Below are 13,622 nucleotides of genomic sequence, written 5' to 3' on the forward strand. Positions count from 1 at the left end.
TATTATCCAACAGTTGCAGGTGTTAGCTGGCTTCTTATAATGTTTTGTATCTTACTTGGAAATTCAGAGAAGTGTTGAGTGAAGACTGAATGGACATTTCTCTATCAGGTTCAGAAGATCTACCAAATGTCGCACTTAATACCGTCATCCAGTAGCAAGATCTGGAAAAAAAAATTAAGGAAAGTTGTATTAGTAGGACATCACCAGTTTTAAGCGAACCGAAGAAAAACATTGATTTTTACTTGCAACAAGTAAGATTATCTAGTAATATATCGTGAATTCTTTAGACAAGAATGAAAGCCATTCGTGTACTTCACAACAAACAATTTCGCTTACATTAAACAGTATCACCGAATTCTAGATTTGAGATTCAGAACATTAACTAAACGCGTTAATATCAAAACTTAAAAAGAATTCAATACTCAAATAATAAGAATGAGCATGCATTATCAGTTGGACAGATTGGTAATTATGGTGCCAAATTCAACATAGCAAAACATAACAGCGTATATTATTTAATGTAGATCGTTTCAACTTGTGATATGCCATAATCTTTTTCTTCAGGAAAATGTGTAATAGAATAATTTTATTTTGTATTAGACATGCATTTCACGAGTTTAAAGACAACCTAAATATATTATTTGCTTTAGATTTTAACAATATGACTCGAGGTGCAAAATATATGCCAATGCCCCCCTAAATTTACGCCGTTTTCTATAGAAGATCAAATAATTTGCAAAAAATGTTTAATAACCATAATAAATTAATTTTTCAAACCGCAATGACGATGCTATTAAGCTTTATTTGAAATCTTACCATGAATCATTTAGCATTTAAAATATACTATAGTTCCTGTTGCCATCGATTAATACTTTACAAAATGAAAGCGATTGATGCTAAATAACATACATATACCATCGTTTCCAAACTCAATCTAACTAGAATTAAGATTCTAGTACTTACCATACTTTTTATTCTTGAAATTTAATATTCCAGAGAAAACATTTCCTGTGTCCCAGGATGGTTGGTCCTAACCGAAGACGGGCCTAAAATTGAGATAGCAGTAATTCCATAGGAGAAGAATGGCATCGTTATATTCACCACACAGATGACTTCCTCCTTTACCGTACTGATCCAACATCTGCAACGCCAGACGAAATTAACAACCTTGACATTTATCTGTCAAAAGCCATAAAGTGTCTTCATTACTCATATAATGATCTTTAATTTCAATGTTCGAAAAGAACCTGAAAACCATTAGTGTCAACAAAATTACAGTTAAAGTTTTCGTTTGTATATTAAAGTCCTACAAAAAAGAATGTTATAAGTGTTTATACGAGGTTAAATCAGAATTTTAAAATGATAGAATGTAAAGGCCGATTTTTTGGCAGTAGAGGGAATGTAAGAAAAAAACATGTCCTTAATACTTAAGCAATTGATACGATACTAATTTGTAATAAGTTCCTAAGTTTAAATAACTTATTTCGTTTTTAGTATCTACGATAGCCACCGATATCCGTAGCTAGAAGTTCCAAACCCTGCGCACTCTTTATCGTTTTAATCTACGCAAGTTTATTATGATTTTCAAATTTATTAAAATTAAATATTAAAAAGATTTCGTTTTACCCTAAAGTATTTTAAATTGTTTAGAATTTATTTTATGACTGAATATGATTTTATGTTTCTATTAGCATTTAAATCAACTTTCGCGCCCTTTTATCAAGCAGGAGCATTTAAATTAATCTTTGCAATCTCAATTGCATCAGTAGAATAAGAATTTTTCGAACGCAAGATTTAATTAGACTACAAAGAAAATAGGTGGGCGAGTTAAACCTTTTCAATCTTTTTCATAACTAAATTAGTTGATCTATGCGTCTTGCTTTGAAACTACAAAAGTTTATTTTGGCAAGGTTACCATATTTTTCGAATGGAAATCGAGGATTCATGACAATATTTAATTGCAACATGCCTGAATGAAGAATTATCAATTAAATCAATATTGCGATTGCAGATTCGAAAGTCAACAGCTTTGACCTCAGATTAATAGAATTATTTTCTAGGTATGAGCAGTTACAATATCATTAATTTTATTCTTTTGTAGAGTTCGATGATCTAAGAAAAATATACAAAATTCAAAAGGATAGTTAATACTTCAAAACACTATCGCCGTTTAATTGAAAACCGCAAGAAAACACATGCGATTTGAAAGTTTATCATTCAAGTTTAAGACTTCATTCCCCTTATATGGTATATTTTGTCTTCGCGTAGAACGGGTCGATATTTGCTAAATGTAAAGGAGCCAAAAAGCAACTCATTCTGAAGCTATTGAACAAATACAAATTTTAGGGAAATATAGAATGCTAAATCGGTTATTAATTGTTATACATACCTTCACATTTAGTTGAAGATTGCAGATAATTGTTCTATGCTTGGATTTTCATTTCCTTTGAAAACTTCCAGTACTTTCTACCATATACTGTTTCTACTGTCTCCAATGACACAAATGCAATTCCTTCAGTTTCTTCGATTACATCAAGTAAGACCATATAATCTAGAAATGCTAATATAACGGCGCGTTTCTATTGAATGTTCGTCTTATTCAGAAAATCCCACACACGGTTACAACGCATTTAAAAACATTTGGGAGATTCAAAATAATTTTTAAAAAGGAGAAGTGTGTTAGCTGAAATATCAGGAAAAAAAATCATTCAAAATATCACGCGCTAGAATACCAAACTGCAAAGCATTTCAGTTTTTAAAATAAGTTAAATATTTCTCATACAATTCGCAATCAAACCCATTCTACAGATGTTCCAAATTTAAAATTAATTCATTAAACAGAAGCTGTCATTTTGTTCCCGGATGTTATATTTAATGCTACTGATTTTTAAAACTGAAAACTTATTGATGAATTAAATTATATTGCTTAATATTGACGTCGTCACGCCCAATCCCTTTTGATTAAGTCAGGAAACAAATTCATTTAAAAAAATATTCCAATACATTTATGATATTCTATATGATGCTTTATACGCTGACAGGAGCTTCGCATATGTTGAATTTTTTTACTTCACTCACACTAATCAAACATACACATTCGGCAAATAGATCCAGAATGAAAGTATAAATTGACATTTGTGCTTCATTCTAAAAATGGTGAAAAGGCAAACTTCAGGCTATCAGCTGGCTAAGCATCATTGTGCTTCAAAATTCCATTAAATAAAAACATGCATTCGTTTTGTGATTAGCAAATTCTTGGAAAATATTCACCCACATATTCTTGTGTGCATTAGACAATACTTGGGAGGTTAATAAAAAATACGATGTTTAAATATTAGGATGACAAGATACAAGTAATCTTTCATTTTAAAGTTCACGAAAATTACAATAAAAATTCGGATTATAAATGTAACACTCAAAATATTTTAGGAAATACCCACTAAATTTTTTTCTTCTGGAAAAATTAGCTACCTCAATTCCCAGTTTCAAAATCATTTAAAAAATATTTAAAGTGACTTCTTTCGTCTAATTTGAATCCATTAGGTGACAAAAATCCGGAATTGCAGTTCCATATCGCTGTAATTTCTATTATCACCAATTTTCTTTTGAACATATCCCCCCTTCCCCTATGCACAAAACTATCAGCTGTGGACAAATTAAATATTGATTATTAGTACTTGTTTCTCAAAAACCTGAAGATAAATTTTGTATATTCAGGAAGTTTCTGAACAGATCCCGTATATTTTGTACTTGCCATACTTTCGATTGAAAATGCTATACAATATGTAATTTCAGTTTACACTTCTTGAAGAACAAAAAACATTGTTAAATGGTGTTCGTGGTTAAGAAGTTATTCAGCATAAGAGAGGTAAAATGCCGATTCAATTTGCAATTAGGATTCATTAAAAAGACTGGGAAAAGGTGGCAATTTATAGTTTAATCCATGACAAATAGCTGAAGAGAAACGAATTTTGACTCTTCACGTTCAAAGTAGCCGATAATTCTGAAATGCTTTATTTATGAAGAGAAACCATCAGTGCTCAAGTATGGAATTCCGAACCCCATTCTTGTAACCTTTAGCAATTAAAATTCTATGATAAAAGTTGCTGAATTTTGTAGATTCAAGATTTTATAATGAATAGAAATTTAGGGAAACGCATTTTACAATGCAAATTCTAAGTATGAAATTCTTCGTTTGTCATCTATATTTGGTGTCTAGTAATCGGAGAAGAATATTAAGAAAATGTCAAAGTAATCATGATAAATATCGGAAGATTGAAATTTCCCAAGGCACATAGAACAATTTAATACGCACCTTTACATTTCTAACGATCCAAAAATTGTAAGCAAATGTCGATGCTTCTGAAGAAAAACTAGAAAACTCCCTTCAGTATTTGTACAAATTCGGAAGTACTTTATTTTTAATAGTCTTGAAACAAGTTCGAAAATGGTTAAATCTGGAAAAATGAGTCTCCAAATTGTAGTAGTATTTCATTTGGCAAGCGCAACTTTTTTCACGGGTCAGATAATAAATTTGAGGTCTGAAATTCAAAAGGGACGCAAAAGCAAATTTCTAGTCCTTAACGGACAATTAAATATTTAAATTTAATTTTTAAGGATCGGAATAGTTAAAAATAAATGTCAATATTTTAGCGAAAAAACCCAGTTACATCCACAAAACAGATTTGGAACATCAAAAAGTGCGAATCAAAGATGAAAATCCACATTTATCAAATTTATATTTTCTTCGAAACATGCACCTCACAAAAAAAGTATATATTCGAATAATCGAAGAATTTCGTTTTATTTGGCATGAAAGATAAGGACACATTTTGTTTCTTCCCTGGTTCTCTTTAAATGTATTGTCAGAAACAAACTATAGATATATTGGTAATGTCTCACGATATGAAAGTCCCGTATAGCCATAATCCAGCACTGCAAATTTAGTAATTCACTACATAGACGATTTAGAAAAGTAAATTTTTTTTCTTGTTCCCGTACTTTCGGAAAGATTGCCCCCACAATCAAATTTTTCAATAAACATCACATTCTATTCATCTATTACCTTATCATTTCAACACGCCAAACTATGAAGAAATTTATAGCAGAAATTAGTATAAATTCCTGAAATAAGACTGAGATGCTAAAATGGTTATTTGCCAAATTTTGGTATGCCTAGCTTTAAAAGTTTAAACTCGCAAGTTCGTATATAGCATAACATATTAGTTAAAGCCACTATTCAGAATTTCATCCGAAAGCATAACTGTTTGCTGAATAGAAAGTTCCATTTTATACGTAGTAAAAATTATTTGATCACTTAAAATTTTCAGGAATCTAATAACTGTTGAAGTCCTCTTTGTACACTGTACCTAAAAGTATTTCAAGATTTACACATCCACACATTTCCCATTCCAACAAGCCTCCAGCCTCCTTTACACATCCACACATTTCCCATTCCAACAAGCCTCCAGCCTCCTTTACACATCCACACATGTCCCAGTCCAACAAACCTCCGTCACGCATCCACACATGTCCCATTCCAACAAACCTCCGTCACGCATCCACACATGTCCCATTCCAACAAACCTCCGTCACGCATCCACACATGTCCCATTCCAACAAACCTCCGTCACGCATCCACACATGTCCCATTCCAACAAACCTCCGTCACGCATCCACACATGTCCCATTCCAACAAACCTCCGTCACGCATCCACACATGTCCCATTCCAACAAACCTCCGTCACGCATCCACACATGTCCCATTCCAACAAACCTCCGTCACGCATCCACACATGTCCCATTCCAACAAACCTCCGTCACGCATCCACACATGTCCCATTCCAACAAACCTCCGTCATGCATCCACACATGTCCCATTCCAAACCCACAGCCACCTTTACACATCTACACATTTCCCATTCCAACAAACCCATAAACCACATCCTTACAACATCCACTCATTGACTCATCCTCAACGTCCTTATCGGCTCATCCGTAACTATCTCGACAAACTATTCTGACACCACACATTTCTCGGTGCTACTAACTCTAGATTTTTAAAAAAATATAGAATTATCCATAATTCTCTTCAAGCAACCTCCTCCCTCCCACACGCACACGGCTGTTATCCACTGGTACTCGTTCCATACGAATCCAGCTCCAGCATTTTCCTCAAATAAATGTACTGCCGATAGATTTAATAATGCTAAGGAATAGGAATTCTACATTAAATTTCACTCACTGTATTTAGTGAATACAATTTTAAAAAGTAATAGATGACCCATTTAGATATAATTGAATAATAAATTTTTAGTAATGGATAATATTTAAAAGCCCCGTCTTTGGATCCTCGTACCGTTATGAAATACGAGAATGCGTTCAAATTTCCCAATTCGGCAACGGCAACGTCGTGACGTTTCGGAGCCCCGTGGTGTGACAAAGTGTTCATGAGCAACTGTGCATAATAATTTGGAACAGCAATTATTAAAGCTAATAGCAAAGATTAAAATTAATTGAAACTAGTTTAGACGAGATCAATGCTCTAATGTCACAAAATTTGGTATAATTATTAAACTGATATTTTTCTGATATAATTTTTAATTTAAAATATTTTGATTTCCCAATTCATAATAGAACCGATTAAAAAATATTTAAGTTCATAGTGCTGAGCCATGGCCCTAAAGAAGGCCCACCAACAATGTTATGATAAGGCCATCACTACATTTTGAAAACTAAATCTTTCAGATTCAATAAATTCGAAAATATAAGACAGGACTAGACATGCAAGATCATTTCGGAATGTTGAACTAAAATATTTGAATTTGTATCAATGTAATGGGTAAAAACATCTAGACTGTTAATTACTCTTAACTGTAATTTTTGAAATAGCGTATTAAATAACTCCTCGACATCCTATTCAAAGCCATGAATTCTTATTTCATTGTAATTAAACTTAACCTCTTGGTGAAATCGAAATAATCGAAACTTGTTAGAATCGAATTAAAGTAACGTTTAATTGATGATTGGCTTTTACAGCATTTGATATTTAATGCTAAACAGCTTCACGGGGGAAGTAAATGCGTCCGCTAAAAATTACCAAGATCACGCAATCAATAAAGTTTTTTTTAAATGTGTAATTTGTTTAAATTAGCTTTTACCAAACTTGAAATTTGGAAGCCTAATACGCTTGTAATCACCAATTTCTACAATCATTTTCTGACAATTCATTTGAAGAAAATAAAAAACAGAACGTATTCCTGTATTTTTATGCCAAATGCGATGAAATTATTAGAATATTCTAATATCTGCCCCCTCCTATGAAATATGCAATTTGAAGGAAATGTAAATTTATTAATAAATTTCGATTTTCAACAACAATTCACACCCTTGATAATCCAAACTTGTTGCGCGGTTGTAGCAAATGGTCTTTCGCACTGAAACGTTGACTTTTATTTTTATCTTTCCGATCCTTAAAAATTGAAAGTTAAATATTTAATTGTCCGTTAAGGACTAGAAATTTGCTTTTGCGTTCCTTTTGAATTTCAGACCTCAAATTATCTGACCCGTGAAAAAAGTTGCGCTTGCCAAATGAAATACTACTACAATTTGGAGACTCATGTTTCCAGACTTAACCATTTTCGAACTTGTTTCAAGGCTATTAAAAATAAAGTCGCTTTAGAATTTTCACAAAAACTGAAGAGTTTTTCTGGTTTCTCTTCAAAAACATCGACATTTGCTTACAATTTTTGGATCATTAAAAATGTAAAAGGTGCGTATTAATTTATTCGATGTGTCCTGGGAAATTTCCATCTTCTGATATTTATCATGAATTATTTCCGAAAAAATCCAACAAGCAAAAAAAAAAAAAAAAAAATCGCTCATGTTCAAATTAAATATTACGATTTGGGGTCTCATCTTCCGAAATTTTATTATTTTCGAACTTGTTAAACAGTTTCAAGGCTATAAAAATAGTCTTTAGAATTCGTCCAAAAATTGAAGTCTCGATTATTATCAAAAATAAAATTCTCTCAAAACTCTGATGCTAAAGAAAGATATGAAATAAAGATATGGACTTTTGCCTGATTTGGATTTTTATAGTTAAAGATAAGATGTGGGTATTATTCTGGCGCAAAATCCTTTTATCGGATAAACTGCGCCGAAGCGTAAGGTTCGGAAAATAATTGTAATTTTATTTAGAAAGTGAATCAAAAACTACACAGATGGAATAAAACCAGAAATGGAAGATATTTTTATAGCTGAAAAACTTACTCAGTTCAAAAGATATTTGGACAGATTTCAATACTGCTAAAATACTTGATGTTTTTCAGTTTATTTAAAACTGGTTTGCAACAGTTTAAATTTCGATATAATGCTGAACGGACCAGAAAGACAACGGACCAACAAAAACAATTGTTTGGTTTTCTAATACAGTTATGTGACCAACTTAATTACTTGCTCATAAGAAAATATTCCTTAAAATTTCTAGAAGCAATTTTATTCCTTTAGTTCTCTTTGTATTATATTTATCTATATTATTTAGATTGCAAAATATCTGCCTCGTCACCTTTCTCAGATTATTCTTGTCCCATTGTCCCTTTTACAATCTGATTAAATTCACCTGAGCTTGCCATATTTTTCCACCTACTTTATAATAATCGAAGTATCCACAACCTTCACGGTAAAAAGAACTAATCTAGTGCATCTCTAATATCTAACGCATAAACGAATGTTTATTTTTGCTTTGTTTATGGTTCACTTTATTTGAAATTAAATCTAAACAGTTGAAATTACTAAGAATCGTCTAAGCATTTAGTTTAAGAATTTTAAATTTGTCATTCCATTGTGGTGGAAGTATGAATGACTATATATCTTGAATGTGCATAACTCAATTTAAAAATTTTAATTTTAAAATTTTCGTCTAAATGTTTGGATCAACTGAACTAAGGATTTTAATTAAGAGCAATACCTAGAAGAAGCTCCTGAAATTGTAAATGCATCATATGGAATATTCGAAAATAGAAGTATTCTTTCATCAATTTGTTCTATGCTTAATTAAAACGGTTTGGACAGAACAAAAAAAAATAAAGATGAGTTAATGGAGTGTCAGTTAACTTTGACCTCTAAGAACTGGAAAAGAATTTAATCATTAAACTGCAGTTTATAGTGAAATTAAAATTCAATTCTGAATATCCATGAAGCAATTTTCTTAATAAAGAGAAACAACATTTGTCAGCTGTAAAGGAATTCATTCTTTATCCGCGGATTATTCCCCATTTTTAAATTTTCGTTATTGCCAAGATTCCAAACACGCTTTTAGTTATTTTGAAACTCGCAAATGTGTATAAAACATTTGGATTTAGTCTTACCATAGTTCAAATAATTTTAAAATATTCCAGAAAAAAATTCTATTTGGCAGAAGTTGCAAAATTATATGGTCTTACTTAATACAGTCCACGTGAATGAAGATAATTTATAAGATGTTTTGTTACATCGTCGATAAACGGCAGCCTCATCTAGCAATCAACTTGCATCCAGTTTTGCATTCTGAACTGACAGCAGAGAAGAATGGCTTTTTATAATACACATATCCTATGGTTTGCGTTGCATTGAGCAAAAGTATAGAACTGAAATGCTTCAAAGTTCCTGCGGGATAACAAAGCTGAAAAAAAAACATTAAAAATTGGGTAGATATTAGAAATGGAAGTATTTTTTAACTATATAAAATGACAAACAAGTAAACAGAAATTTGTTCTGTTATCTCAAGAGTAGCGATATTTGAAAAACTCGTGTTCTAAAAAAACACCGCAGCGATTCTAGAACCGTGATTCAAATAAATTAGATATTACTTCAGATACTAGCACATAAATCACGAATTCAGTAAATATGAAATTAACAGCTTAAGCTATTTAATGTCTTAAGTTAAAATATTAAAATTATTTACTCGTCATTTCTTCCTAAAAGGAAATTCGAATTTAGAGTTTGGTCTAAAATGAGAGCAAAAAATTTAAGACTAAATATGAAAACAAGATTTCCATTATTCGATAAATGAAACCAATATTAATTTCGATAACGAAGCTAGTAATGCTGTACAAGCCAAAAATTACGTTAACACAAATATTATGTACAAAATTATGCTAACAAATGCTAATTACCAAAATGAACTTCGCAACTTGCATTTAAGACATTTTTTTTTTTTTTTTGAAATTCAAAATTATTGTTACCTTTGAAATATGTATTGCCGTTGAGTAAAATCTATTGGTAAATAAATTATAATATGAAATGTGCAATGTGTTATCAAGATAACACTACAAGTACATACTCGTTAGAATACATTGTTGAAAAATTTTTTTCCACCAATTCTCTTAGTATTATATGTTATCTCTCGGGGCTTAATATTAATACTGGGCTTAACATTTATGATTACAGAAAATAAAAAGTTCAGAAATTATGCAGTAGCGATTAATTTCCAACTAGGAGGATCAATTAAAACGTTTTTAGCTTAATTATCATATAATTTTGTTAAAAAATTTAAATTTTATTGCTTATAAAATCTTAAAAGTACAATGTTTGTTTACATTCATTTATTTAATAATACTTTAGTTCAAAGTATAATTACCTTCTACCGTATTGGAATATTAAATGTTATTTTTCACATGATAGTTCTCGTAAGATATTAAATTTCAAATAAATGTAATAAAAATTAAAATCTTTCATAATTAAATGCTCACATTTTGCACCAAAGAAATCAAATAATCAAGGTTAATTTTTCCATGAATTTCATTACTTTATTTTAAAATTAAAATTCACAGAACTGCACGAATGGAAAAAAATCACGTGCGAATGATTCATTTAGGTTAACAATGTTTTGAAATATTGATCAGTTAATAAAAAAATGCACTGCCTAGTATCGAAAAATGCCTAAATGTATCACTAAAACTACATTAATTAACAAAAAGTTATTTTTTAAAAATATTTCTTAGTTTTAAATCTGACTGAACAAAAGCTCGAATTAGACAATATTTTAACATAATGCCGATAAGAAATACCAGGATCTAAACAAATAAGAATTATCGACAAATTAACGAGGTTCCACCATACTTGGGGATTCTTTAAAAACTTCAAGTTTAATAACATATTAAGCTTGAACAGAACTTTCGGGGGAAAAAATTACAATTCAAGAAACGAAATTTATTTTCCAAAATTTAGCATCGTATTAAAATAAGTAGGAACAAACAAAGTGGTTTACCTAATTATTATTTCAAGTTTGAAGCGAAACTAGGTAGATTTCTTCGGTCTTAAAAGATATCAAAACACCAGAAAACTTAGCCAGTGCAACACTATCGCTCAAGTTCGTTGCTTGAATTAATAAGCAGTGCACAAAAACTTTTTTTAAAAAAATCTGTGAAAAATATCGACCAAGTTATATAAAAAAACACTAAGAGGAAAGTGCTACGCTTAATGGAATTGCTTTTTATAAGCTTGTCTTCCTTCATTCAAAACCCTTCAGTTCCTTCTTCCAAAAATGTTTGCAATTGGAAGGTGTACAGATAACAAAAAACACAAAAAAAAACCAAAACAAAAACCGAACATCCAGATTTGATTCCAGAAGAAGCGTACACCATGATACTGAAAGATGAAAAATATTTCAAAACGGGAAGAAATAGCATGAAAGAGAATATTTAAAAATATTTTAGCTATAAAATAAAATAAAAATAAATAAAATGATCCTCTTTCGAAGAAAAATAAAACGAAAGAACATCTAATTTGCAACACAAACAGCATATATAGAGGTGATCTCAAATGTTATCCTCGGGTTCTATTTCAGAAATAGAAGATACCGGTCCAGACGCATAGAGGCTAATGAAAAAAAAATCATAAAACTAAATTTGAACTCTTGTTCTCTCAGATTGTTTGTTACTTTAACTAATTCAAAATATAAAATGAGAAAATATTGCACTCGTCAAAAAATTCATCTCAACATTTTAATTAATCTCCTCGTTTCAAATCTACTTGAGTCCGATAACTGTGTTTATCTACACGTGGGTCTCTGAATACGACAGTTCAAAAACCGAAGGAACTAATGCCGTGGAGCTGGTGACAATCGCCTTTATATCAAAACAACATATTTATATTTCTATTTACTCGAAATCTGTCAGCAGGAAATCTATTCGTCCATCCACGTCCATGTAAATGCGGTATATAAAAACTAAAACAGCTGGATGGAGGAAATGAAAGCTCATGCAATGATAAAACATATTCTTATGATTTGGATAAAATATTTATTCGCACTAATACTTGAATTTTTCATCTGTTAAATATTGCTCTTTAACCCGTTAGCCAAAAAAAAAAATCATATAAATAATTTCCACCTCTGGTTCTTAATCCCAACACAGAAAATAAATCAATTTGACCTATGCAAGAATAGAAGTATTACATAAAGTTGAAAGAATGGAAGACTATTTGATATCTCTTGTTGTCAGATCGAACAATAAATTTCATAATCAACATAAAATTTAAAAGGTAAATCATATTGAAGCATTTGTATTATAGAATACTTACGTATTATCTATATTTGGAATTCGTACGAAAAATACATGAAATGACGACGAAGAAAGAGCTTTAGCGATATATATGAGCGAGGATAGAACCTGGGACCTTGTGGTTCGCAGTCCAGTAACATAACCATTATACCAAAACAATTGTTCGGGTAGAAGAGCTGTTGTTTTTCAATAAGATCCTGGTCATGGTTCTTTTAGACAGTACAAACATCGCAAACGTACAAATATATATAAAAACATATTTTAGCAGTTGTGTGGCCAAACAGAAGAAACTTTTAAAATTTTAAAAACTTCGATTTATTTCACCACGGGAGGCATAATTTGCTTGTAAGTAGTAAGTAAGTAAAAAATATGTCTATCTGTTTCGCGATTCAAGAGCGAGAAGATAGAAATTTTCCTCTTCGATCGTTTTACTATGAGATTTTGGTAGGGATTTCTCTGACTTCGGTAAGGGAATTTTAAGTATCTTTAACAGAATGTTGTAAGCATTTTGGATTTTTGTCTCTTTGCTCGGAGCGTGAGAAAATGCTGAGACCATCAGTTTCATAAAGCAAGTGCAGAATTAATTAAATAAAAAGTGGGAAATGGATAAAAAAAATAAAGGAACATTTTAGAATGAAATTAATATGGGCTGAATTAAAGATAAAAATTAGGAAATTTTTTAGGATTTAAATTAGATTACGAGATAACATTACATATATAGGAAAAAAAGATTACACAACAGTTCAGTATCATCAGCATACAGCTACAACTTCAAAGGTTTGTAGGGAGAAAGAATGTGAGCGAGAGGTAGGAGAGAAACGAATCCCATAGATATACATCAACACAAAAATGAAAGAAAAATAATTCACTTCTTTCATCCCAACACTCCCTCCTGTGATTATATGTTTTTAAAAATAATTTAGTATTAAATACACAAAGTATAAATGCACGTAAATATACAAAAATTATGAAATCAGAGAAATATTTTATATGGAATATTTTAAATTTCCATCGTTAACAGTCTTTGCAAACAGATCTGAAATTAATATTTCACTTTGAGCATATTCTGATTTAATTACA

The 13,622-nt window shown here is 30.8% G+C and overlaps 1 long non-coding RNA gene across 1 annotated transcript; it reads right to left on the minus strand.

The window, feature by feature from the left end:
- LOC129976575 (uncharacterized) lies at nt 1–2,515 on the minus strand. Its single transcript, XR_008785155.1, has 3 exons — nt 2,390–2,515; nt 964–1,179; nt 1–161 (listed from the first exon to the last, which is right to left on the minus strand). It is a non-coding gene; the product is annotated as an uncharacterized LOC129976575 (long non-coding RNA).
- Between the last annotated feature and the right edge of the window lie 11,107 nt (nt 2,516–13,622).

Source organism: Argiope bruennichi, chromosome 7, assembly GCF_947563725.1.
Source record: "Argiope bruennichi chromosome 7, qqArgBrue1.1, whole genome shotgun sequence".
Lineage (NCBI taxonomy): Eukaryota > Metazoa > Arthropoda > Arachnida > Araneae > Araneidae > Argiope > Argiope bruennichi.